Source organism: Hyla sarda, unplaced genomic scaffold, assembly GCF_029499605.1.
Source record: "Hyla sarda isolate aHylSar1 unplaced genomic scaffold, aHylSar1.hap1 scaffold_1771, whole genome shotgun sequence".
Lineage (NCBI taxonomy): Eukaryota > Metazoa > Chordata > Amphibia > Anura > Hylidae > Hyla > Hyla sarda.
This window is the reverse complement of record NW_026608415.1, coordinates 23,120-49,802: the sequence shown is the minus strand read 5'-3', so window position 1 is coordinate 49,802 and position 26,683 is coordinate 23,120. Positions and strand designations below refer to the sequence as shown.

At 46.0% G+C, this 26,683-nt stretch overlaps 9 non-coding genes and 1 pseudogene across 9 annotated transcripts; all 10 read left to right on the top strand.

Annotated features, from left to right (window-relative positions):
- Positions 1–1,890: 1,890 nt before the first annotated feature.
- On the top strand, positions 1,891–2,081 carry LOC130313474 (U2 spliceosomal RNA). The gene has a single exon (XR_008861388.1). It is a non-coding gene; the product is annotated as a U2 spliceosomal RNA (small nuclear RNA).
- A 2,091-nt stretch (positions 2,082–4,172) lies between these two features.
- LOC130313472 (U2 spliceosomal RNA) lies at positions 4,173–4,363 on the top strand. Its single transcript, XR_008861387.1, has one exon. It is a non-coding gene; the product is annotated as a U2 spliceosomal RNA (small nuclear RNA).
- A 2,083-nt stretch (positions 4,364–6,446) lies between these two features.
- On the top strand, positions 6,447–6,637 carry LOC130313470 (U2 spliceosomal RNA). Its single transcript, XR_008861385.1, has one exon. It is a non-coding gene; the product is annotated as a U2 spliceosomal RNA (small nuclear RNA).
- Positions 6,638–8,727: 2,090 nt separating this feature from the next.
- Positions 8,728–8,876, top strand: LOC130313489 (U2 spliceosomal RNA; annotated as a pseudogene).
- Positions 8,877–14,304: 5,428 nt separating this feature from the next.
- On the top strand, positions 14,305–14,490 carry LOC130313486 (U2 spliceosomal RNA). The gene has a single exon (XR_008861399.1). It is a non-coding gene; the product is annotated as a U2 spliceosomal RNA (small nuclear RNA).
- Positions 14,491–16,539: 2,049 nt separating this feature from the next.
- On the top strand, positions 16,540–16,730 carry LOC130313469 (U2 spliceosomal RNA). Its single transcript, XR_008861384.1, has one exon. It is a non-coding gene; the product is annotated as a U2 spliceosomal RNA (small nuclear RNA).
- A 2,087-nt stretch (positions 16,731–18,817) lies between these two features.
- On the top strand, positions 18,818–19,008 carry LOC130313468 (U2 spliceosomal RNA). Its single transcript, XR_008861383.1, has one exon. It is a non-coding gene; the product is annotated as a U2 spliceosomal RNA (small nuclear RNA).
- A 2,089-nt stretch (positions 19,009–21,097) lies between these two features.
- LOC130313467 (U2 spliceosomal RNA) lies at positions 21,098–21,288 on the top strand. The gene has a single exon (XR_008861382.1). It is a non-coding gene; the product is annotated as a U2 spliceosomal RNA (small nuclear RNA).
- A 2,085-nt stretch (positions 21,289–23,373) lies between these two features.
- On the top strand, positions 23,374–23,564 carry LOC130313466 (U2 spliceosomal RNA). The gene has a single exon (XR_008861381.1). It is a non-coding gene; the product is annotated as a U2 spliceosomal RNA (small nuclear RNA).
- Positions 23,565–25,651: 2,087 nt separating this feature from the next.
- LOC130313465 (U2 spliceosomal RNA) lies at positions 25,652–25,842 on the top strand. The gene has a single exon (XR_008861380.1). It is a non-coding gene; the product is annotated as a U2 spliceosomal RNA (small nuclear RNA).
- Positions 25,843–26,683: the final 841 nt, after the last annotated feature.

Genomic DNA, 26,683 nt, shown 5'->3' with positions numbered 1-26,683 from the left:
GACTAAATGGCCTCCTTAATTGGATCATTTGAGTAGCCAGCACACCTGTGCAGGTAGGGCATGACATGATAGGCAGCTGCCTTGATAGCGGGTGGGTGCTGAATGTTCCTAATTGACAAAATAAGATTAATGCTTATGAAGAAATATAAAATCTCATCCCTTCCCCAATATCGCGCCACACCCCTACCCCTTAATTCCCTGGTTGAACTTGATGGACATATGTCTTTTTTCGACCGTACTAACTATGTAACTATGTAACATAACATGGGGGGGTCTCCTGGCTGTTCACACAGGTGTGTCATTGCTGTACATTGACCATGCATTGCTTCTGTGGTATTGCAAAGGCAAAGACAAATGCTTCCAGCCATCCATTGCACTAATGGATTGGTCATCAGCTGGCTGTCTATGTCCCGCATCAATATAGACCAAAGTACAGAGGGTTAGGCTATGCTATAGTGCACCTACCTGATGCATCAGAAGGTGCGAGGCCCTTGCTAAATTCTGTGCACAGACTTTGAGATCTATGCTTTAGACTGTATCTAAACCTGCTCCAACATGGACTGACATTCTGGCCTACTTTCAGCCGATGCGACTTGTCTGTCGCTGAACAGTCGCTTTTTATGTATTCAGCACCTATGTATAATGTTGTAAAAATGCTCTAGAAGCTAAAGTCGCAGAAATGTCACACATATTTGGCCTGCAACTTTCTGTGCGACAAATTCAGACAGGAAAAATCAGTATAAATCCTTAGAAAATTATCCCCCAGTGTCTCCATCTGCTGGCGGTATTGAATAAGCATTGCTGCACTGATGGGGTATGCATTAGACGAAAAAAAAGAAGAAAAAGAAGAATAATACGCCCAGAAAAGAGGCGAAAAGGAGAAAAACGTAAAAAAACGTGAAAAAAAAGTAAGAGGAAGAGAAGGGAAAAAAAGGTGGAAATGGGTTTAAAAGTGATTTCGGCGGAGAAATATATATATATATATATATATATATATATATATATATATATATATATACGCGCACACACACACATATATATAAACGTATTCTCCGTTGAGATATTGCAGCCGCTGCTGTGTCCAGGCCCAGGAGCCTTAGCACTGTGCTGTGATGTCACTCAATACCACTGACATCACTAGGTGTAAACAACATCTCTCCTTTGCTGTGTATGTGACTATGGAGCTGTTTGGTGATGTCGTCTATTATGGCCTTCATAGAAGCAACAGGAGATTGTTGCATCCATCTAGAACCCTCAGAACTACAGTGCTATGATGTCACTCACTTCCACAGGCCTTGCAGAGTGTAAACAACAACAACCCAGCTTTGTTGTGTATGTAACCATAGGGATTGTGATGTCACCTAGAACCTTCACAGCAGCGACAGCTTTATGAGGAGCATCAGCACTGCTCTGCCTGAGCAGAACCATCACCGCCATAGGTTGTCAAATAACCCGGATTTAACCCACACAGGTAAGTCCAATGGGGTGCAGGCATGTCCTCTATGCTTACAGCTTCCCGTGGGTGTTGGTTTGATACCGTTTGGGGACAGCCAAGGAGGCATCTGCAGGCAACAAAGGTAGGTGTGTGCTTGTGTGTGTGTTTCCTATGCAGATCCTAAGCCCAGTGTCACATGCAAGTAGGAGGAGTAAGAAGGGTTCCTGGCAAATCCGGGTTATGGATTGCATTTAAAAAGGCCCCGTGGGAGTGCAATGGGCCCCTGTCTTGCTGCTTAGCAATAATGGTATGGGTTTAGGTTCTGCTGTGTGTACTGGTGGTTGACTGCCCCCCAGCCCAGAGTGTGCATGGAAAATTGTCTGGCAGCCTCCCTGACAGCAAGCAGTGATAGTGCCCATGAAGGGGACCTTGTTGGGCCCGCCCCTTTCACGGTTATCGCTTCTCGGCCTTTTGGCTAAGATCAAGTGTAGTATCTGTTCTTATCAGTTTAATATCTGATACGTCCCCTATCTGGGGACCATATATTAAATGGATTTTTGAGAACGGGGGCCGATTTCGAAGCTTGCTTCCGTCGCCCTATGCATTGACCCGATATGGCAGTATCTTCGGGTACAGTGCACCACCCCCTTACAGGGTTAAAAAGAAAGATTCCTACTTTCATTGCTACCTGCTTGCTGGCTAGCCAGCTAGCCAGCCCTGTGGGCCTTGCTGCTGCTGCTGCTGCTGCTGCAGCCAAAAAACAAAAGGTGGTGCTGCTGCTGCTTCTGCTGCTTCTGCTTGTGTCTGGCCGCTGTTGGAGCGTCCAGGCACAGGACTTCTGCTGCTGCTGACTAAATGGCCTCCTTAATTGGATCATTTGAGTAGCCAGCACACCTGTGCAGGTAGGGCATGACATGATAGGCAGCTGCCTTGATAGCGGGTGGGTGCTGAATGTTCCTAATTGACAAAATAAGATTAATGCTTATGAAGAAATATAAAATCTCATCCCTTCCCCAATATCGCGCCACACCCCTACCCCTTAATTCCCTGGTTGAACTTGATGGACATATGTCTTTTTTCGACCGTACTAACTATGTAACTATGTAACATAACATGGGGGGGTCTCCTGGCTGTTCACACAGGTGTGTCATTGCTGTACATTGACCATGCATTGCTTCTGTGGTATTGCAAAGGCAAAGACAAATGCTTCCAGCCATCCATTGCACTAATGGATTGGTCATCAGCTGGCTGTCTATGTCCCGCATCAATATAGACCAAAGTACAGAGGGTTAGGCTATGCTATAGTGCACCTACCCGATGCATCAGAAGGTGCGAGGCCCTTGCTAAATTCTGTGCACAGACTTTGAGATCTATGCTTTAGACTGTATCTAAACCTGCTCCAACATGGACTGACATTCTGGCCTACTTTCAGCCGATGCGACTTGTCTGTCGCTGAACAGTCGCTTTTTATGTATTCAGCACCTATGTATAATGTTGTAAAAATGCTCTAGAAGCTAAAGTCGCAGAAATGTCACACATATTTGGCCTGCAACTTTCTGTGCGACAAATTCAGACAGGAAAAATCAGTATAAATCCTTAGAAAATTATCCCCCAGTGTCTCCATCTGCTGGCGGTATTGAATAAGCATTGCTGCACTGATGGGGTATGCATTAGACGAAAAAAAAGAAGAAAAAGAAGAATAATACGCCCAGAAAAGAGGCGAAAAGGAGAAAAACGTAAAAAAACGTGAAAAAAAAGTAAGAGGAAGAGAAGGGAAAAAAAGGTGGAAATGGGTTTAAAAGTGATTTCGGCGGAGAAATATATATATATATATATATATATATATATATATATATATATATATACGCGCACACACACACATATATATAAACGTATTCTCCGTTGAGATATTGCAGCCGCTGCTGTGTCCAGGCCCAGGAGCCTTAGCACTGTGCTGTGATGTCACTCAATACCACTGACATCACTAGGTGTAAACAACATCTCTCCTTTGCTGTGTATGTGACTATGGAGCTGTTTGGTGATGTCGTCTATTATGGCCTTCATAGAAGCAACAGGAGATTGTTGCATCCATCTAGAACCCTCAGAACTACAGTGCTATGATGTCACTCACTTCCACAGGCCTTGCAGAGTGTAAACAACAACAACCCAGCTTTGTTGTGTATGTAACCATAGGGATTGTGATGTCACCTAGAACCTTCACAGCAGCGACAGCTTTATGAGGAGCATCAGCACTGCTCTGCCTGAGCAGAACCATCACCGCCATAGGTTGTCAAATAACCCGGATTTAACCCACACAGGTAAGTCCAATGGGGTGCAGGCATGTCCTCTATGCTTACAGCTTCCCGTGGGTGTTGGTTTGATACCGTTTGGGGACAGCCAAGGAGGCATCTGCAGGCAACAAAGGTAGGTGTGTGCTTGTGTGTGTGTTTCCTATGCAGATCCTAAGCCCAGTGTCACATGCAAGTAGGAGGAGTAAGAAGGGTTCCTGGCAAATCCGGGTTATGGATTGCATTTAAAAAGGCCCCGTGGGAGTGCAATGGGCCCCTGTCTTGCTGCTTAGCAATAATGGTATGGGTTTAGGTTCTGCTGTGTGTACTGGTGGTTGACTGCCCCCCAGCCCAGAGTGTGCATGGAAAATTGTCTGGCAGCCTCCCTGACAGCAAGCAGTGATAGTGCCCATGAAGGGGACCTTGTTGGGCCCGCCCCTTTCACGGTTATCGCTTCTCGGCCTTTTGGCTAAGATCAAGTGTAGTATCTGTTCTTATCAGTTTAATATCTGATACGTCCCCTATCTGGGGACCATATATTAAATGGATTTTTGAGAACGGGGGCCGATTTCGAAGCTTGCTTCCGTCGCCCTATGCATTGACCCGATATGGCAGTATCTTCGGGTACAGTGCACCACCCCCTTACAGGGTTAAAAAGAAAGATTCCTACTTTCATTGCTACCTGCTTGCTGGCTAGCCAGCTAGCCAGCCCTGTGGGCCTTGCTGCTGCTGCTGCTGCAGCCAAAAAACAAAAGGTGGTGCTGCTGCTGCTTCTGCTGCTTCTGCTTGTGTCTGGCCGCTGTTGGAGCGTCCAGGCACAGGACTTCTGCTGCTGCTGACTAAATGGCCTCCTTAATTGGATCATTTGAGTAGCCAGCACACCTGTGCAGGTAGGGCATGACATGATAGGCAGCTGCCTTGATAGCGGGTGGGTGCTGAATGTTCCTAATTGACAAAATAAGATTAATGCTTATGAAGAAATATAAAATCTCATCCCTTCCCCAATATCGCGCCACACCCCTACCCCTTAATTCCCTGGTTGAACTTGATGGACATATGTCTTTTTTCGACCGTACTAACTATGTAACTATGTAACATAACATGGGGGGGTCTCCTGGCTGTTCACACAGGTGTGTCATTGCTGTACATTGACCATGCATTGCTTCTGTGGTATTGCAAAGGCAAAGACAAATGCTTCCAGCCATCCATTGCACTAATGGATTGGTCATCAGCTGGCTGTCTATGTCCCGCATCAATATAGACCAAAGTACAGAGGGTTAGGCTATGCTATAGTGCACCTACCTGATGCATCAGAAGGTGCGAGGCCCTTGCTAAATTCTGTGCACAGACTTTGAGATCTATGCTTTAGACTGTATCTAAACCTGCTCCAACATGGACTGACATTCTGGCCTACTTTCAGCCGATGCGACTTGTCTGTCGCTGAACAGTCGCTTTTTATGTATTCAGCACCTATGTATAATGTTGTAAAAATGCTCTAGAAGCTAAAGTCGCAGAAATGTCACACATATTTGGCCTGCAACTTTCTGTGCGACAAATTCAGACAGGAAAAATCAGTATAAATCCTTAGAAAATTATCCCCCAGTGTCTCCATCTGCTGGCGGTATTGAATAAGCATTGCTGCACTGATGGGGTATGCATTAGACGAAAAAAAAGAAGAAAAAGAAGAATAATACGCCCAGAAAAGAGGCGAAAAGGAGAAAAACGTAAAAAAACGTGAAAAAAAAGTAAGAGGAAGAGAAGGGAAAAAAAGGTGGAAATGGGTTTAAAAGTGATTTCGGCGGAGAAATATATATATATATATATATATATATATATATATATATATATATACGCGCACACACACACATATATATAAACGTATTCTCCGTTGAGATATTGCAGCCGCTGCTGTGTCCAGGCCCAGGAGCCTTAGCACTGTGCTGTGATGTCACTCAATACCACTGACATCACTAGGTGTAAACAACATCTCTCCTTTGCTGTGTATGTGACTATGGAGCTGTTTGGTGATGTCGTCTATTATGGCCTTCATAGAAGCAACAGGAGATTGTTGCATCCATCTAGAACCCTCAGAACTACAGTGCTATGATGTCACTCACTTCCACAGGCCTTGCAGAGTGTAAACAACAACAACCCAGCTTTGTTGTGTATGTAACCATAGGGATTGTGATGTCACCTAGAACCTTCACAGCAGCGACAGCTTTATGAGGAGCATCAGCACTGCTCTGCCTGAGCAGAACCATCACCGCCATAGGTTGTCAAATAACCCGGATTTAACCCACACAGGTAAGTCCAATGGGGTGCAGGCATGTCCTCTATGCTTACAGCTTCCCGTGGGTGTTGGTTTGATACCGTTTGGGGACAGCCAAGGAGGCATCTGCAGGCAACAAAGGTAGGTGTGTGCTTGTGTGTGTGTTTCCTATGCAGATCCTAAGCCCAGTGTCACATGCAAGTAGGAGGAGTAAGAAGGGTTCCTGGCAAATCCGGGTTATGGATTGCATTTAAAAAGGCCCCGTGGGAGTGCAATGGGCCCCTGTCTTGCTGCTTAGCAATAATGGTATGGGTTTAGGTTCTGCTGTGTGTACTGGTGGTTGACTGCCCCCCAGCCCAGAGTGTGCATGGAAAATTGTCTGGCAGCCTCCCTGACAGCAAGCAGTGATAGTGCCCATGAAGGGGACCTTGTTGGGCCCGCCCCTTTCACGGTTATCGCTTCTCGGCCTTTTGGCTAAGATCAAGTGTAGTATCTGTTCTTATCAGTTTAATATCTGATACGTCCCCTATCTGGGGACCATATATTAAATGGATTTTTGAGAACGGGGGCCGATTTCGAAGCTTGCTTCCGTCGCCCTATGCATTGACCCGATATGGCAGTATCTTCGGGTACAGTGCACCACCCCCTTACAGGGTTAAAAAGAAAGATTCCTACTTTCATTGCTACCTGCTTGCTGGCTAGCCAGCTAGCCAGCCCTGTGGGCCTTGCTGCTGCTGCTGCTGCTGCTGCAGCCAAAAAACAAAAGGTGGTGCTGCTGCTGCTTCTGCTGCTTCTGCTGCTTCTGCTTGTGTCTGGCCGCTGTTGGAGCGTCCAGGCACAGGACTTCTGCTGCTGCTGACTAAATGGCCTCCTTAATTGGATCATTTGAGTAGCCAGCACACCTGTGCAGGTAGGGCATGACATGATAGGCAGCTGCCTTGATAGCGGGTGGGTGCTGAATGTTCCTAATTGACAAAATAAGATTAATGCTTATGAAGAAATATAAAATCTCATCCCTTCCCCAATATCGCGCCACACCCCTACCCCTTAATTCCCTGGTTGAACTTGATGGACATATGTCTTTTTTCGACCGTACTAACTATGTAACTATGTAACATAACATGGGGGGGTCTCCTGGCTGTTCACACAGGTGTGTCATTGCTGTACATTGACCATGCATTGCTTCTGTGGTATTGCAAAGGCAAAGACAAATGCTTCCAGCCATCCATTGCACTAATGGATTGGTCATCAGCTGGCTGTCTATGTCCCGCATCAATATAGACCAAAGTACAGAGGGTTAGGCTATGCTATAGTGCACCTACCTGATGCATCAGAAGGTGCGAGGCCCTTGCTAAATTCTGTGCACAGACTTTGAGATCTATGCTTTAGACTGTATCTAAACCTGCTCCAACATGGACTGACATTCTGGCCTACTTTCAGCCGATGCGACTTGTCTGTCGCTGAACAGTCGCTTTTTATGTATTCAGCACCTATGTATAATGTTGTAAAAATGCTCTAGAAGCTAAAGTCGCAGAAATGTCACACATATTTGGCCTGCAACTTTCTGTGCGACAAATTCAGACAGGAAAAATCAGTATAAATCCTTAGAAAATTATCCCCCAGTGTCTCCATCTGCTGGCGGTATTGAATAAGCATTGCTGCACTGATGGGGTATGCATTAGACGAAAAAAAAGAAGAAAAAGAAGAATAATACGCCCAGAAAAGAGGCGAAAAGGAGAAAAACGTAAAAAAACGTGAAAAAAAAGTAAGAGGAAGAGAAGGGAAAAAAAGGTGGAAATGGGTTTAAAAGTGATTTCGGCGGAGAAATATATATATATATATATATATATATATATATATATACGCGCACACACACACATATATATAAACGTATTCTCCGTTGAGATATTGCAGCCGCTGCTGTGTCCAGGCCCAGGAGCCTTAGCACTGTGCTGTGATGTCACTCAATACCACTGACATCACTAGGTGTAAACAACATCTCTCCTTTGCTGTGTATGTGACTATGGAGCTGTTTGGTGATGTCGTCTATTATGGCCTTCATAGAAGCAACAGGAGATTGTTGCATCCATCTAGAACCCTCAGAACTACAGTGCTATGATGTCACTCACTTCCACAGGCCTTGCAGAGTGTAAACAACAACAACCCAGCTTTGTTGTGTATGTAACCATAGGGATTGTGATGTCACCTAGAACCTTCACAGCAGCGACAGCTTTATGAGGAGCATCAGCACTGCTCTGCCTGAGCAGAACCATCACCGCCATAGGTTGTCAAATAACCCGGATTTAACCCACACAGGTAAGTCCAATGGGGTGCAGGCATGTCCTCTATGCTTACAGCTTCCCGTGGGTGTTGGTTTGATACCGTTTGGGGACAGCCAAGGAGGCATCTGCAGGCAACAAAGGTAGGTGTGTGCTTGTGTGTGTGTTTCCTATGCAGATCCTAAGCCCAGTGTCACATGCAAGTAGGAGGAGTAAGAAGGGTTCCTGGCAAATCCGGGTTATGGATTGCATTTAAAAAGGCCCCGTGGGAGTGCAATGGGCCCCTGTCTTGCTGCTTAGCAATAATGGTATGGGTTTAGGTTCTGCTGTGTGTACTGGTGGTTGACTGCCCCCCAGCCCAGAGTGTGCATGGAAAATTGTCTGGCAGCCTCCCTGACAGCAAGCAGTGATAGTGCCCATGAAGGGGACCTTGTTGGGCCCGCCCCTTTCACGGTTATCGCTTCTCGGCCTTTTGGCTAAGATCAAGTGTAGTATCTGCATTTGGTCTGGTCGGAAGGTGTCTGTGGTACCCCGCTTCTCGGCCTTGGGGGATTGTCTCTCCTTACGGAGCGACTTCACCCCCTTGCTGCTATTGGGGAGCGGGCTTAGTCCACAGACAACGGGTTGCGATCCCCCTGTCTCTGGGACCTTGTGTCTCAGAAGGCATTTTCGGTACGTTGAGCGTTACCTGTAGCTTCGGAAGCACCTAGGGTACCCCCGACCTCTGCCTTGGGTAAGGGTTCCGCTTTTATAGCGGGATTCCGAGCCCCTGCTGCTATTGGGGAAGGGGCTTAGTCCCTGGGTGTGGAAGATGCCGTTCTCCTGGGCTTTCCCCTCTGGGGAAATGTCGATGCGAAATACCATCCGCATAGAGGTGTCGGAGAGCCATCGTCAGTTGAAGAACCTCCGCTTCATTGCGGAGGTGATTCTTCTTGACTACTTCCGCCTCAATAGGGAGGACATCCTGTGTCTAAATGACCAGGAAAGCCGTGGCCTGTATACCGTCACCTTCACGGCCACGGCGTGTTGCGATAACATCTATGCAACCTTGTCTGGTGCGGACCAGAGGGACGATCGACTCGACGGTCTTTCGTTCCAGTTCCTCTATGGTGAGGAACATATACCGTTGGTGGTGGCTATGCACAGCCCTCATGTGACCACGGAGGATATAGCCACTTTTCTTCGGCGATACTGCGAAGAGGTGCGGTTCGCAAACAAAATCTTGAACTCCGTGCGGTTCTGGAACGGCAAGAGGAAGTTCTGGGTCAAGCTTTGCCATCCGCCCCCAAATTTTGCCATCGGGAGAGTTCGGGGCTTCCTGTTCTATCCTCAAATGCCTATGTATTGCCGAAATTGCTTGAGGTTTGGCCACACCCAGGAGACCTGCGGCGCGGAGCGTGTGATTCGCTGCAATAGGTGTGGCCAAGAAGGTCACATAGCCTCAAGATGTAGCCATTCGATAAGGTGCAACCTCTGCGGAGAGGAAAATCACGATTTTAATTCCTGTCCCCATAAAGCAAAAACTACGATGGGTGGGTCAAGGCTGGGCCCACCCAAAGAGGGGACAGGACAAAAGACGTCCTTTTTTAAGATGCCCAAACCCCAGATGGCAGGTACTGATGGGTCCAGGCCCAAGACCTCTGGTGCTCCATCGGGGGGCCCACCGGTGGTAGTGCTAGGGGGAGGCCATGGGGATTCCACGAAGCCCGGGCGGGTGATCGAGTTTACTGCCCGGGAAATTGAAAGACGTCGATCGACTTCCTACCTGGCTCAAGAGCCCGCCGAAACTTCTGAAGGGGGCTCACCTGTGGCGGGTGGCAGCCGACGGGCCTCGGTGGGGGCAAGGGTGGACCCAAAATTACAGCATAAGCCAGGTACTGGCTTGGCCCAGGGTCGCCCTGCTCCGGACGAAGAGGCCCCGGTGAAAGCCCGCCGGAAGGGGAGCCAGGTGGCCAGGTCTGAGCCCGGTCCTGTTACTCCGCCTATACAGGACAGGGCCAAGAAGACAAGTGGCGCCAAACCAGGGTTTGCTGCCCCGCCAGCAGTGGACCCGGTGGGTAAAACTGGCCATCGTCGATCGATGGGGAAGTTGGAGCAACAGTCCTCAGCAACGCTTGCTGGGGAACAAGCGATGAAAACTTCCCAAGGTAGCGGCAAAGGTTCCGGAAAAGAGGCCTCACAGGCCCCTGTGCAGCAGTTCCAGTCGTCAAATGATGAAAGAAGACGCAGATCCATCAGCCGGGGGCCAGAGATTACATCAAGTGAGAGCAACACAGAGGATATGGACAGCAGTGTGACATTTAAAAGACAAAGAGAAGAAGAAGAGGAAGACATTCAAAGGAAAGCGGCGTGCCGTAGTTCGGACGAGAGCGAGCTCAGGGTCGGGGCATCATCGATCTCAAGCTCCGACCCTCAGAACATCAAGGAGCTGATGACCCCGCAGGCGGGGGATGACGGTACGCAGCTTATTATTGACTTTGATTCTCCAAGCACGGACTCTCCATAAACTATGCCTATCCCTGTAAAAATTGCCTCACTCAATGTGAGGTCCTTAAAGAGCCCTGATCGCAGGGCTGCTTTATTTTCTTATCTAGAGACATGTGACTTTGACCTTTGCCTGCTACAAGAATGTGGAATCCCTAGTAAAATGGACTATAAAGACTTAAAAGAAGACTGGAAGCTGGGCCCATCCATATGGTCCGGTGCAAATGACTGTCGTTCTGTGGGTGTTGGGCTGCTCTGCCGAGGCCAGTCCTTTTCTATTCATACAGTAACTGAGATTGTGCCTGGCAGAGCTCTTTTAATTCATCTATATTTTAATGGACTTTTAATTCGTGTTTTAAATGTGTATGCCCCTCCTGATAAACAGGAGCGGGCAGAACTATTTGAAATTTTACCACTGTTTTGTGTTGGGTCTTCCCCCCTGCTGGTGGGAGGTGATTTTAACTGCATACGTGATGGGGAACACCGGCAGGGTGGGGATATTAATCGTAAAGACCGCACTTCTTACCTGCTTAAAAATTTTATTGATGATTTTAATTTGAAAGATTGCTGGAAGGATCTCTTGCCGGAGGACCCGGGCGCCACATGGTCCAATGGAAGAGTGAGCTCCAGAATCGATTTTATTTTTTCCTCTAGAGCTTTTAAACCCCTGAAATGCACGCTCGAGCAGAATATCTTCTCTGATCATAAGCTCCTCTTGGTGGGCCTGGAGCTAGAGGGGGAGCAAAAAGCAAAAAGGGGCCTCTGGAGATTAAACACCACACTCCTAGAGGACCCTGAGATAAAAGAGGAGTTTGTGCGGACCTACCAGTGCTGGCAATCACAAAGAAAACCCCACGAGCCTATGCTGCACTGGTGGGAGGGCACCAAATCTAAAATCAGATTTTTTTTTATCAAAGCAGGTAAGAAGAAGGCAAAAATGGAAAAACAGTGGTTTTATGTTCTTAACATGCGTTTAAATGTACTTTTTAAATTGAAAGAAGCTGGTATGGATGTAGAAAATGATATTTTAAACCTTAAAACTGAAATAAAACATGCCATAGAAAAGAAAGGGAAACAAATCATTTTTAACTCGCATGTGCAGCACCTGGAGGAGGGCGAGAAATGTTCCCGTTTCTTTTTTAAAAAAGTGATGAATAGGAGGGATATCATCCAAAACCTTGAGGGTGAATCCACTCCAAAAGGCATGTTAGATGCAGTTTTTAACTTCTACCAGCTTCTTTTTAATAAGAAAGATCTTAATCCATCCTTTTTAGAACATGTTCTTAATTCCCTTGATTTTAAGCTAGATGTTTTAGACCAGGAGGTTTTATCCCGTGATCTTAACTTAGATGAACTTTTATTTGTTTTTAAAAGTTTTTCTAGTGGGAAGGCCCCTGGGGAAGATGGTTTACCCATCGAATTTTATTTAGCTTTTTGGGATATTTTAAAGGATGATATGGTTTTATTGTATAAAGAAACTTTTATTGTTAATGAACTTCCCCCTTCCTGGAGGAGGGGGATTGTATCATTACTTTTTAAAAAGGGTGAAAAGGATATGCTAAAAAATTGGCGCCCCATCACACTTTTAAATGTCGATTATAAAGTTTTAGCCAAGTTATTAGCTGTCCGTTTTAAACCTTTTATTCATAAATTAATTCACCCAAATCAGGTTTGTGGGGTACCTGGAAGGTCTATAGCTGAATCCCTAAATATTTTAAGAGATGTTTTATGGTATTTTAAGGATAGAAATCAAACTGTAGCAATTTTATCCTTAGACTTTGAAAAAGCCTTTGATAGGGTCTCCCATGAATACCTGTTTTTAGTTCTTAAAAAGATGGCAGTGCCTGAAACGATTTTAAGCCGAATCATGCTTTTATACCGATCCTGTTTTAGTCAAGTCTCTGTTAATGGCTTTTTAACCAGCGGTGTTCCTCTTTTATCAGGTGTCAAACAGGGCTGCCCCCTGTCCCCACTCCTTTTTATTTGCGCAATCGAACCACTGATGGCCCTCCTCAGAAAAGACCGGGTAGTAAGAGGCGTACCGATACCTGGTGGAGGAGGGACCCATCTAAAGGTGTTGGGGTACATGGATGATGTCACCATACTGTGCCCGGACTCTCCATCCATGAGGGGGGCATTGAGGAACACCAGCTATTTCTGCGAGGTCTCTGGTTTTAAGCTAAACACAGATAAATGTGACTGTTTTTATATTGGCTCCTGGGATTCATCCATCACCCCAGGAGTCACAATGCAACAGGATCAAATTAAAGTTTTAGGTATTGTTTTTAACCAGGTCAATGATGGGAGCCCTAACTGGGATTCAGCTATAGCTAAGATGGAGAAGAAGATTTTAATGTGGAATCTTAGAAACCTTACCATGGAGGGGAAGATTTTAATAATAAAGATGGTTTTACTCCCTATTATGCTATACATTGCCATGGTATTTCCTCCATCTATTTTATACATTAAAAAAGTAACTAGAATTGTTTTTACTTTTTTATGGGGTTCAAAAATGGAGAAATTAAAGCGTGATTTTATGTACAAAAGTAAAGATAATGGCGGGAAAGATGTTCCTAACCTTTTTACTTTCTTTTACATAAAGTATTTCTGTTTCTGTTTTAAAATTATTAAATCCGATGGCATTTTTAGCTGCTTTTTAAGGTACGCTGCGGGCATGGTTTTTAAAAGATGGTTGCGCATCCCTCTGAACGCTCCGGTGCTTCTGTGTCCCCCAAAACATTATGTGGTGTTGGAAAAGACAGTCAGGCTCCTAGGTCTCCAAGATTTGGAGCCTGACATACTGGGGGACCAGAGAAAGGTATCAAAGGTCCTCAGGCGGAGTGAGGTTACCCTGGCAGTGTCCAATTTCACACAGGCAAGATCCAAAAAGGTATGGCGGAACGTGTACGGGAAGTTTCTGGCGAATGTACACAGGGATCTTGCCTGGGCAATCGTCCACCAGTGCCTCCCTACTCGTGAGTTCCAGCACAGGCGAGGACTGGTGGCGAGAGCCAAGTGCCCGAGAGATGGCTGCGGAGTGGACGAAACGGTGCTGCACATATTTTGGAAGTGCCCTTTTGCACGGGAGCTTTGGAGGAAGGTAGGCCCACTTTTGAAGTGGGCCTGCGGCCTAAAAGATTTTAATCACGAATGTGTCTTTTACGGTCTTTTTAACTGCCCCAATTTTAAACAGCAGATGATCTGCTGGATGATTATTAATTGTTTTAAAAATGCCATCTGGAAAGTTAGGAACATCTTACTTTTTAAACATGATTTTATTGATGTTAAAAACTGTATAAAGCTGGCCCTGAGTGAGATGTACATCTATTACCTAAGAGACAAGAAACAGTTGGGGGCCAGCGAGGCAGCATCCATGTGGTGTCTGCCTCTATGGAACGAAATAACAATATAATCAGGTTTTATGACATTTGTATAATGTTTTATCCTGCCATTTCTATTTTTTCTCCTTTTATTACTGGTTTTATTATTTGTATTTTAAAACTTTTGTGAACCTTTTATTATTTTGCATTTTAAATTCTGTATGGTTTCTTATTTATTCAATAAAATTTTGTTGAAACCTTATCTGTTCTTATCAGTTTAATATCTGATACGTCCCCTATCTGGGGACCATATATTAAATGGATTTTTGAGAACGGGGGCCGATTTCGAAGCTTGCTTCCGTCGCCCTATGCATTGACCCGATATGGCAGTATCTTCGGGTACAGTGCACCACCCCCTTACAGGGTTAAAAAGAAAGATTCCTACTTTCATTGCTACCTGCTTGCTGGCTAGCCAGCTAGCCAGCCCTGTGGGCCTTGCTGCTGCTGCTGCTGCTGCTGCAGCCAAAAAACTTGTGTCTGGCCGCTGTTGGAGCGTCCAGGCACAGGACTTCTGCTGCTGCTGACTAAATGGCCTCCTTAATTGGATCATTTGAGTAGCCAGCACACCTGTGCAGGTAGGGCATGACATGATAGGCAGCTGCCTTGATAGCGGGTGGGTGCTGAATGTTCCTAATTGACAAAATAAGATTAATGCTTATGAAGAAATATAAAATCTCATCCCTTCCCCAATATCGCGCCACACCCCTACCCCTTAATTCCCTGGTTGAACTTGATGGACATATGTCTTTTTTCGACCGTACTAACTATGTAACTATGTAACATAACATGGGGGGGTCTCCTGGCTGTTCACACAGGTGTGTCATTGCTGTACATTGACCATGCATTGCTTCTGTGGTATTGCAAAGGCAAAGACAAATGCTTCCAGCCATCCATTGCACTAATGGATTGGTCATCAGCTGGCTGTCTATGTCCCGCATCAATATAGACCAAAGTACAGAGGGTTAGGCTATGCTATAGTGCACCTACCTGATGCATCAGAAGGTGCGAGGCCCTTGCTAAATTCTGTGCACAGACTTTGAGATCTATGCTTTAGACTGTATCTAAACCTGCTCCAACATGGACTGACATTCTGGCCTACTTTCAGCCGATGCGACTTGTCTGTCGCTGAACAGTCGCTTTTTATGTATTCAGCACCTATGTATAATGTTGTAAAAATGCTCTAGAAGCTAAAGTCGCAGAAATGTCACACATATTTGGCCTGCAACTTTCTGTGCGACAAATTCAGACAGGAAAAATCAGTATAAATCCTTAGAAAATTATCCCCCAGTGTCTCCATCTGCTGGCGGTATTGAATAAGCATTGCTGCACTGATGGGGTATGCATTAGACGAAAAAAAAGAAGAAAAAGAAGAATAATACGCCCAGAAAAGAGGCGAAAAGGAGAAAAACGTAAAAAAACGTGAAAAAAAAGTAAGAGGAAGAGAAGGGAAAAAAAGGTGGAAATGGGTTTAAAAGTGATTTCGGCGGAGAAATATATATATATATATATATATATATATATATATATATATACGCGCACACACACACATATATATAAACGTATTCTCCGTTGAGATATTGCAGCCGCTGCTGTGTCCAGGCCCAGGAGCCTTAGCACTGTGCTGTGATGTCACTCAATACCACTGACATCACTAGGTGTAAACAACATCTCTCCTTTGCTGTGTATGTGACTATGGAGCTGTTTGGTGATGTCGTCTATTATGGCCTTCATAGAAGCAACAGGAGATTGTTGCATCCATCTAGAACCCTCAGAACTACAGTGCTATGATGTCACTCACTTCCACAGGCCTTGCAGAGTGTAAACAACAACAACCCAGCTTTGTCGTGTATGTAACCATAGGGATTGTGATGTCACCTAGAACCTTCACAGCAGCGACAGCTTTATGAGGAGCATCAGCACTGCTCTGCCTGAGCAGAACCATCACCGCCATAGGTTGTCAAATAACCCGGATTTAACCCACACAGGTAAGTCCAATGGGGTGCAGGCATGTCCTCTATGCTTACAGCTTCCCGTGGGTGTTGGTTTGATACCGTTTGGGGACAGCCAAGGAGGCATCTGCAGGCAACAAAGGTAGGTGTGTGCTTGTGTGTGTGTTTCCTATGCAGATCCTAAGCCCAGTGTCACATGCAAGTAGGAGGAGTAAGAAGGGTTCCTGGCAAATCCGGGTTATGGATTGCATTTAAAAAGGCCCCGTGGGAGTGCAATGGGCCCCTGTCTTGCTGCTTAGCAATAATGGTATGGGTTTAGGTTCTGCTGTGTGTACTGGTGGTTGACTGCCCCCCAGCCCAGAGTGTGCATGGAAAATTGTCTGGCAGCCTCCCTGACAGCAAGCAGTGATAGTGCCCATGAAGGGGACCTTGTTGGGCCCGCCCCTTTCACGGTTATCGCTTCTCGGCCTTTTGGCTAAGATCAAGTGTAGTATCTGTTCTTATCAGTTTAATATCTGATACGTCCCCTATCTGGGGACCATATATTAAATGGATTTTTGAGAACGGGGGCCGATTTCGAAGCTTGCTTCCGTCGCCCTATGCATTGACCCGATATGGCAGTATCTTCGGGTACAGTGCACCACCCCCTTACAGGGTTAAAAAGAAAGATTCCTACTTTCATTGCTACCTGCTTGCTGGCTAGCCAGCTAGCCAGCCCTGTGGGCCTTGCTGCTGCTGCTGCTGCTGCTGCAGCCAAAAAACAAAAGGTGGTGCTGCTGCTGCTTCTGCTGCTTCTGCTTGTGTCTGGCCGCTGTTGGAGCGTCCAGGCACAGGACTTCTGCTGCTGCTGACTAAATGGCCTCCTTAATTGGATCATTTGAGTAGCCAGCACACCTGTGCAGGTAGGGCATGACATGATAGGCAGCTGCCTTGATAGCGGGTGGGTGCTGAATGTTCCTAATTGACAAAATAAGATTAATGCTTATGAAGAAATATAAAATCTCATCCCTTCCCCAATATCGCGCCACACCCCTACCCCTTAATTCCCTGGTTGAACTTGATGGACATATGTCTTTTTTCGACCGTACTAACTATGTAACTATGTAACATAACATGGGGGGGTCTCCTGGCTGTTCACACAGGTGTGTCATTGCTGTACATTGACCATGCATTGCTTCTGTGGTATTGCAAAGGCAAAGACAAATGCTTCCAGCCATCCATTGCACTAATGGATTGGTCATCAGCTGGCTGTCTATGTCCCGCATCAATATAGACCAAAGTACAGAGGGTTAGGCTATGCTATAGTGCACCTACCTGATGCATCAGAAGGTGCGAGGCCCTTGCTAAATTCTGTGCACAGACTTTGAGATCTATGCTTTAGACTGTATCTAAACCTGCTCCAACATGGACTGACATTCTGGCCTACTTTCAGCCGATGCGACTTGTCTGTCGCTGAACAGTCGCTTTTTATGTATTCAGCACCTATGTATAATGTTGTAAAAATGCTCTAGAAGCTAAAGTCGCAGAAATGTCACACATATTTGGCCTGCAACTTTCTGTGCGACAAATTCAGACAGGAAAAATCAGTATAAATCCTTAGAAAATTATCCCCCAGTGTCTCCATCTGCTGGCGGTATTGAATAAGCATTGCTGCACTGATGGGGTATGCATTAGACGAAAAAAAAGAAGAAAAAGAAGAATAATACGCCCAGAAAAGAGGCGAAAAGGAGAAAAACGTAAAAAAACGTGAAAAAAAAGTAAGAGGAAGAGAAGGGAAAAAAAGGTGGAAATGGGTTTAAAAGTGATTTCGGCGGAGAAATATATATATATATATATATATATATATATATATATATATATACGCGCACACACACACATATATATAAACGTATTCTCCGTTGAGATATTGCAGCCGCTGCTGTGTCCAGGCCCAGGAGCCTTAGCACTGTGCTGTGATGTCACTCAATACCACTGACATGACTAGGTGTAAACAACATCTCTCCTTTGCTGTGTATGTGACTATGGAGCTGTTTGGTGATGTCGTCTATTATGGCCTTCATAGAAGCAACAGGAGATTGTTGCATCCATCTAGAACCCTCAGAACTACAGTGCTATGATGTCACTCACTTCCACAGGCCTTGCAGAGTGTAAACAACAACAACCCAGCTTTGTCGTGTATGTAACCATAGGGATTGTGATGTCACCTAGAACCTTCACAGCAGCGACAGCTTTATGAGGAGCATCAGCACTGCTCTGCCTGAGCAGAACCATCACCGCCATAGGTTGTCAAATAACCCGGATTTAACCCACACAGGTAAGTCCAATGGGGTGCAGGCATGTCCTCTATGCTTACAGCTTCCCGTGGGTGTTGGTTTGATACCGTTTGGGGACAGCCAAGGAGGCATCTGCAGGCAACAAAGGTAGGTGTGTGCTTGTGTGTGTGTTTCCTATGCAGATCCTAAGCCCAGTGTCACATGCAAGTAGGAGGAGTAAGAAGGGTTCCTGGCAAATCCGGGTTATGGATTGCATTTAAAAAGGCCCCGTGGGAGTGCAATGGGCCCCTGTCTTGCTGCTTAGCAATAATGGTATGGGTTTAGGTTCTGCTGTGTGTACTGGTGGTTGACTGCCCCCCAGCCCAGAGTGTGCATGGAAAATTGTCTGGCAGCCTCCCTGACAGCAAGCAGTGATAGTGCCCATGAAGGGGACCTTGTTGGGCCCGCCCCTTTCACGGTTATCGCTTCTCGGCCTTTTGGCTAAGATCAAGTGTAGTATCTGTTCTTATCAGTTTAATATCTGATACGTCCCCTATCTGGGGACCATATATTAAATGGATTTTTGAGAACGGGGGCCGATTTCGAAGCTTGCTTCCGTCGCCCTATGCATTGACCCGATATGGCAGTATCTTCGGGTACAGTGCACCACCCCCTTACAGGGTTAAAAAGAAAGATTCCTACTTTCATTGCTACCTGCTTGCTGGCTAGCCAGCTAGCCAGCCCTGTGGGCCTTGCTGCTGCTGCTGCTGCTGCTGCAGCCAAAAAACAAAAGGTGGTGCTGCTGCTGCTTCTGCTGCTTCTGCTTGTGTCTGGCCGCTGTTGGAGCGTCCAGGCACAGGACTTCTGCTGCTGCTGACTAAATGGCCTCCTTAATTGGATCATTTGAGTAGCCAGCACACCTGTGCAGGTAGGGCATGACATGATAGGCAGCTGCCTTGATAGCGGGTGGGTGCTGAATGTTCCTAATTGACAAAATAAGATTAATGCTTATGAAGAAATATAAAATCTCATCCCTTCCCCAATATCGCGCCACACCCCTACCCCTTAATTCCCTGGTTGAACTTGATGGACATATGTCTTTTTTCGACCGTACTAACTATGTAACTATGTAACATAACATGGGGGGGTCTCCTGGCTGTTCACACAGGTGTGTCATTGCTGTACATTGACCATGCATTGCTTCTGTGGTATTGCAAAGGCAAAGACAAATGCTTCCAGCCATCCATTGCACTAATGGATTGGTCATCAGCTGGCTGTCTATGTCCCGCATCAATATAGACCAAAGTACAGAGGGTTAGGCTATGCTATAGTGCACCTACCTGATGCATCAGAAGGTGCGAGGCCCTTGCTAAATTCTGTGCACAGACTTTGAGATCTATGCTTTAGACTGTATCTAAACCTGCTCCAACATGGACTGACATTCTGGCCTACTTTCAGCCGATGCGACTTGTCTGTCGCTGAACAGTCGCTTTTTATGTATTCAGCACCTATGTATAATGTTGTAAAAATGCTCTAGAAGCTAAAGTCGCAGAAATGTCACACATATTTGGCCTGCAACTTTCTGTGCGACAAATTCAGACAGGAAAAATCAGTATAAATCCTTAGAAAATTATCCCCCAGTGTCTCCATCTGCTGGCGGTATTGAATAAGCATTGCTGCACTGATGGGGTATGCATTAGACGAAAAAAAAGAAGAAAAAGAAGAATAATACGCCCAGAAAAGAGGCGAAAAGGAGAAAAACGTAAAAAAACGTGAAAAAAAAGTAAGAGGAAGAGAAGGGAAAAAAAGGTGGAAATGGGTTTAAAAGTGATTTCGGCGGAGAAATATATATATATATATATATATATATATATATATATATATATATACGCGCACACACACACATATATATAAACGTATTCTCCGTTGAGATATTGCAGCCGCTGCTGTGTCCAGGCCCAGGAGCCTTAGCACTGTGCTGTGATGTCACTCAATACCACTGACATCACTAGGTGTAAACAACATCTCTCCTTTGCTGTGTATGTGACTATGGAGCTGTTTGGTGATGTCGTCTATTATGGCCTTCATAGAAGCAACAGGAGATTGTTGCATCCATCTAGAACCCTCAGAACTACAGTGCTATGATGTCACTCACTTCCACAGGCCTTGCAGAGTGTAAACAACAACAACCCAGCTTTGTCGTGTATGTAACCATAGGGATTGTGATGTCACCTAGAACCTTCACAGCAGCGACAGCTTTATGAGGAGCATCAGCACTGCTCTGCCTGAGCAGAACCATCACCGCCATAGGTTGTCAAATAACCCGGATTTAACCCACACAGGTAAGTCCAATGGGGTGCAGGCATGTCCTCTATGCTTACAGCTTCCCGTGGGTGTTGGTTTGATACCGTTTGGGGACAGCCAAGGAGGCATCTGCAGGCAACAAAGGTAGGTGTGTGCTTGTGTGTGTGTTTCCTATGCAGATCCTAAGCCCAGTGTCACATGCAAGTAGGAGGAGTAAGAAGGGTTCCTGGCAAATCCGGGTTATGGATTGCATTTAAAAAGGCCCCGTGGGAGTGCAATGGGCCCCTGTCTTGCTGCTTAGCAATAATGGTATGGGTTTAGGTTCTGCTGTGTGTACTGGTGGTTGACTGCCCCCCAGCCCAGAGTGTGCATGGAAAATTGTCTGGCAGCCTCCCTGACAGCAAGCAGTGATAGTGCCCATGAAGGGGACCTTGTTGGGCCCGCCCCTTTCACGGTTATCGCTTCTCGGCCTTTTGGCTAAGATCAAGTGTAGTATCTGTTCTTATCAGTTTAATATCTGATACGTCCCCTATCTGGGGACCATATATTAAATGGATTTTTGAGAACGGGGGCCGATTTCGAAGCTTGCTTCCGTCGCCCTATGCATTGACCCGATATGGCAGTATCTTCGGGTACAGTGCACCACCCCCTTACAGGGTTAAAAAGAAAGATTCCTACTTTCATTGCTACCTGCTTGCTGGCTAGCCAGCTAGCCAGCCCTGTGGGCCTTGCTGCTGCTGCTGCTGCTGCTGCAGCCAAAAAACAAAAGGTGGTGCTGCTGCTGCTTCTGCTGCTTCTGCTTGTGTCTGGCCGCTGTTGGAGCGTCCAGGCACAGGACTTCTGCTGCTGCTGACTAAATGGCCTCCTTAATTGGATCATTTGAGTAGCCAGCACACCTGTGCAGGTAGGGCATGACATGATAGGCAGCTGCCTTGATAGCGGGTGGGTGCTGAATGTTCCTAATTGACAAAATAAGATTAATGCTTATGAAGAAATATAAAATCTCATCCCTTCCCCAATATCGCGCCACACCCCTACCCCTTAATTCCCTGGTTGAACTTGATGGACATATGTCTTTTTTCGACCGTACTAACTATGTAACTATGTAACATAACATGGGGGGGTCTCCTGGCTGTTCACACAGGTGTGTCATTGCTGTACATTGACCATGCATTGCTTCTGTGGTATTGCAAAGGCAAAGACAAATGCTTCCAGCCATCCATTGCACTAATGGATTGGTCATCAGCTGGCTGTCTATGTCCCGCATCAATATAGACCAAAGTACAGAGGGTTAGGCTATGCTATAGTGCACCTACCTGATGCATCAGAAGGTGCGAGGCCCTTGCTAAATTCTGTGCACAGACTTTGAGATCTATGCTTTAGACTGTATCTAAACCTGCTCCAACATGGACTGACATTCTGGCCTACTTTCAGCCGATGCGACTTGTCTGTCGCTGAACAGTCGCTTTTTATGTATTCAGCACCTATGTATAATGTTGTAAAAATGCTCTAGAAGCTAAAGTCGCAGAAATGTCACACATATTTGGCCTGCAACTTTCTGTGCGACAAATTCAGACAGGAAAAATCAGTATAAATCCTTAGAAAATTATCCCCCAGTGTCTCCATCTGCTGGCGGTATTGAATAAGCATTGCTGCACTGATGGGGTATGCATTAGACGAAAAAAAAGAAGAAAAAGAAGAATAATACGCCCAGAAAAGAGGCGAAAAGGAGAAAAACGTAAAAAAACGTGAAAAAAAAGTAAGAGGAAGAGAAGGGAAAAAAAGGTGGAAATGGGTTTAAAAGTGATTTCGGCGGAGAAATATATATATATATATATATATATATATATATATATATATACGCGCACACACACACATATATATAAACGTATTCTCCGTTGAGATATTGCAGCCGCTGCTGTGTCCAGGCCCAGGAGCCTTAGCACTGTGCTGTGATGTCACTCAATACCACTGACATGACTAGGTGTAAACAACATCTCTCCTTTGCTGTGTATGTGACTATGGAGCTGTTTGGTGATGTCGTCTATTATGGCCTTCATAGAAGCAACAGGAGATTGTTGCATCCATCTAGAACCCTCAGAACTACAGTGCTATGATGTCACTCACTTCCACAGGCCTTGCAGAGTGTAAACAACAACAACCCAGCTTTGTCGTGTATGTAACCATAGGGATTGTGATGTCACCTAGAACCTTCACAGCAGCGACAGCTTTATGAGGAGCATCAGCACTGCTCTGCCTGAGCAGAACCATCACCGCCATAGGTTGTCAAATAACCCGGATTTAACCCACACAGGTAAGTCCAATGGGGTGCAGGCATGTCCTCTATGCTTACAGCTTCCCGTGGGTGTTGGTTTGATACCGTTTGGGGACAGCCAAGGAGGCATCTGCAGGCAACAAAGGTAGGTGTGTGCTTGTGTGTGTGTTTCCTATGCAGATCCTAAGCCCAGTGTCACATGCAAGTAGGAGGAGTAAGAAGGGTTCCTGGCAAATCCGGGTTATGGATTGCATTTAAAAAGGCCCCGTGGGAGTGCAATGGGCCCCTGTCTTGCTGCTTAGCAATAATGGTATGGGTTTAGGTTCTGCTGTGTGTACTGGTGGTTGACTGCCCCCCAGCCCAGAGTGTGCATGGAAAATTGTCTGGCAGCCTCCCTGACAGCAAGCAGTGATAGTGCCCATGAAGGGGACCTTGTTGGGCCCGCCCCTTTCACGGTTATCGCTTCTCGGCCTTTTGGCTAAGATCAAGTGTAGTATCTGTTCTTATCAGTTTAATATCTGATACGTCCCCTATCTGGGGACCATATATTAAATGGATTTTTGAGAACGGGGGCCGATTTCGAAGCTTGCTTCCGTCGCCCTATGCATTGACCCGATATGGCAGTATCTTCGGGTACAGTGCACCACCCCCTTACAGGGTTAAAAAGAAAGATTCCTACTTTCATTGCTACCTGCTTGCTGGCTAGCCAGCTAGCCAGCCCTGTGGGCCTTGCTGCTGCTGCTGCTGCTGCTGCAGCCAAAAAACAAAAGGTGGTGCTGCTGCTGCTTCTGCTGCTTCTGCTTGTGTCTGGCCGCTGTTGGAGCGTCCAGGCACAGGACTTCTGCTGCTGCTGACTAAATGGCCTCCTTAATTGGATCATTTGAGTAGCCAGCACACCTGTGCAGGTAGGGCATGACATGATAGGCAGCTGCCTTGATAGCGGGTGGGTGCTGAATGTTCCTAATTGACAAAATAAGATTAATGCTTATGAAGAAATATAAAATCTCATCCCTTCCCCAATATCGCGCCACACCCCTACCCCTTAATTCCCTGGTTGAACTTGATGGACATATGTCTTTTTTCGACCGTACTAACTATGTAACTATGTAACATAACATGGGGGGGTCTCCTGGCTGTTCACACAGGTGTGTCATTGCTGTACATTGACCATGCATTGCTTCTGTGGTATTGCAAAGGCAAAGACAAATGCTTCCAGCCATCCATTGCACTAATGGATTGGTCATCAGCTGGCTGTCTATGTCCCGCATCAATATAGACCAAAGTACAGAGGGTTAGGCTATGCTATAGTGCACCTACCTGATGCATCAGAAGGTGCGAGGCCCTTGCTAAATTCTGTGCACAGACTTTGAGATCTATGCTTTAGACTGTATCTAAACCTGCTCCAACATGGACTGACATTCTGGCCTACTTTCAGCCGATGCGACTTGTCTGTCGCTGAACAGTCGCTTTTTATGTATTCAGCACCTATGTATAATGTTGTAAAAATGCTCTAGAAGCTAAAGTCGCAGAAATGTCACACATATTTGGCCTGCAACTTTCTGTGCGACAAATTCAGACAGGAAAAATCAGTATAAATCCTTAGAAAATTATCCCCCAGTGTCTCCATCTGCTGGCGGTATTGAATAAGCATTGCTGCACTGATGGGGTATGCATTAGACGAAAAAAAAGAAGAAAAAGAAGAATAATACGCCCAGAAAAGAGGCGAAAAGGAGAAAAACGTAAAAAAACGTGAAAAAAAAGTAAGAGGAAGAGAAGGGAAAAAAAGGTGGAAATGGGTTTAAAAGTGATTTCGGCGGAGAAATATATATATATATATATATATATATATATATATATATATATACGCGCACACACACACATATATATAAACGTATTCTCCGTTGAGATATTGCAGCCGCTGCTGTGTCCAGGCCCAGGAGCCTTAGCACTGTGCTGTGATGTCACTCAATACCACTGACATCACTAGGTGTAAACAACATCTCTCCTTTGCTGTGTATGTGACTATGGAGCTGTTTGGTGATGTCGTCTATTATGGCCTTCATAGAAGCAACAGGAGATTGTTGCATCCATCTAGAACCCTCAGAACTACAGTGCTATGATGTCACTCACTTCCACAGGCCTTGCAGAGTGTAAACAACAACAACCCAGCTTTGTCGTGTATGTAACCATAGGGATTGTGATGTCACCTAGAACCTTCACAGCAGCGACAGCTTTATGAGGAGCATCAGCACTGCTCTGCCTGAGCAGAACCATCACCGCCATAGGTTGTCAAATAACCCGGATTTAACCCACACAGGTAAGTCCAATGGGGTGCAGGCATGTCCTCTATGCTTACAGCTTCCCGTGGGTGTTGGTTTGATACCGTTTGGGGACAGCCAAGGAGGCATCTGCAGGCAACAAAGGTAGGTGTGTGCTTGTGTGTGTGTTTCCTATGCAGATCCTAAGCCCAGTGTCACATGCAAGTAGGAGGAGTAAGAAGGGTTCCTGGCAAATCCGGGTTATGGATTGCATTTAAAAAGGCCCCGTGGGAGTGCAATGGGCCCCTGTCTTGCTGCTTAGCAATAATGGTATGGGTTTAGGTTCTGCTGTGTGTACTGGTGGTTGACTGCCCCCCAGCCCAGAGTGTGCATGGAAAATTGTCTGGCAGCCTCCCTGACAGCAAGCAGTGATAGTGCCCATGAAGGGGACCTTGTTGGGCCCGCCCCTTTCACGGTTATCGCTTCTCGGCCTTTTGGCTAAGATCAAGTGTAGTATCTGTTCTTATCAGTTTAATATCTGATACGTCCCCTATCTGGGGACCATATATTAAATGGATTTTTGAGAACGGGGGCCGATTTCGAAGCTTGCTTCCGTCGCCCTATGCATTGACCCGATATGGCAGTATCTTCGGGTACAGTGCACCACCCCCTTACAGGGTTAAAAAGAAAGATTCCTACTTTCATTGCTACCTGCTTGCTGGCTAGCCAGCTAGCCAGCCCTGTGGGCCTTGCTGCTGCTGCTGCTGCTGCTGCAGCCAAAAAACAAAAGGTGGTGCTGCTGCTGCTTCTGCTGCTTCTGCTTGTGTCTGGCCGCTGTTGGAGCGTCCAGGCACAGGACTTCTGCTGCTGCTGACTAAATGGCCTCCTTAATTGGATCATTTGAGTAGCCAGCACACCTGTGCAGGTAGGGCATGACATGATAGGCAGCTGCCTTGATAGCGGGTGGGTGCTGAATGTTCCTAATTGACAAAATAAGATTAATGCTTATGAAGAAATATAAAATCTCATCCCTTCCCCAATATCGCGCCACACCCCTATCCCTTAATTCCCTGGTTGAACTTGATGGACATATGTCTTTTTTCGACCGTACTAACTATGTAACTATGTAACATAACATGGGGGGGTCTCCTGGCTGTTCACACAGGTGTGTCATTGCTGTACATTGACCATGCATTGCTTCTGTGGTATTGCAAAGGCAAAGACAAATGCTTCCAGCCATCCATTGCACTAATGGATTGGTCATCAGCTGGCTGTCTATGTCCCGCATCAATATAGACCAAAGTACAGAGGGTTAGGCTATGCTATAGTGCACCTACCTGATGCATCAGAAGGTGCGAGGCCCTTGCTAAATTCTGTGCACAGACTTTGAGATCTATGCTTTAGACTGTATCTAAACCTGCTCCAACATGGACTGACATTCTGGCCTACTTTCAGCCGATGCGACTTGTCTGTCGCTGAACAGTCGCTTTTTATGTATTCAGCACCTATG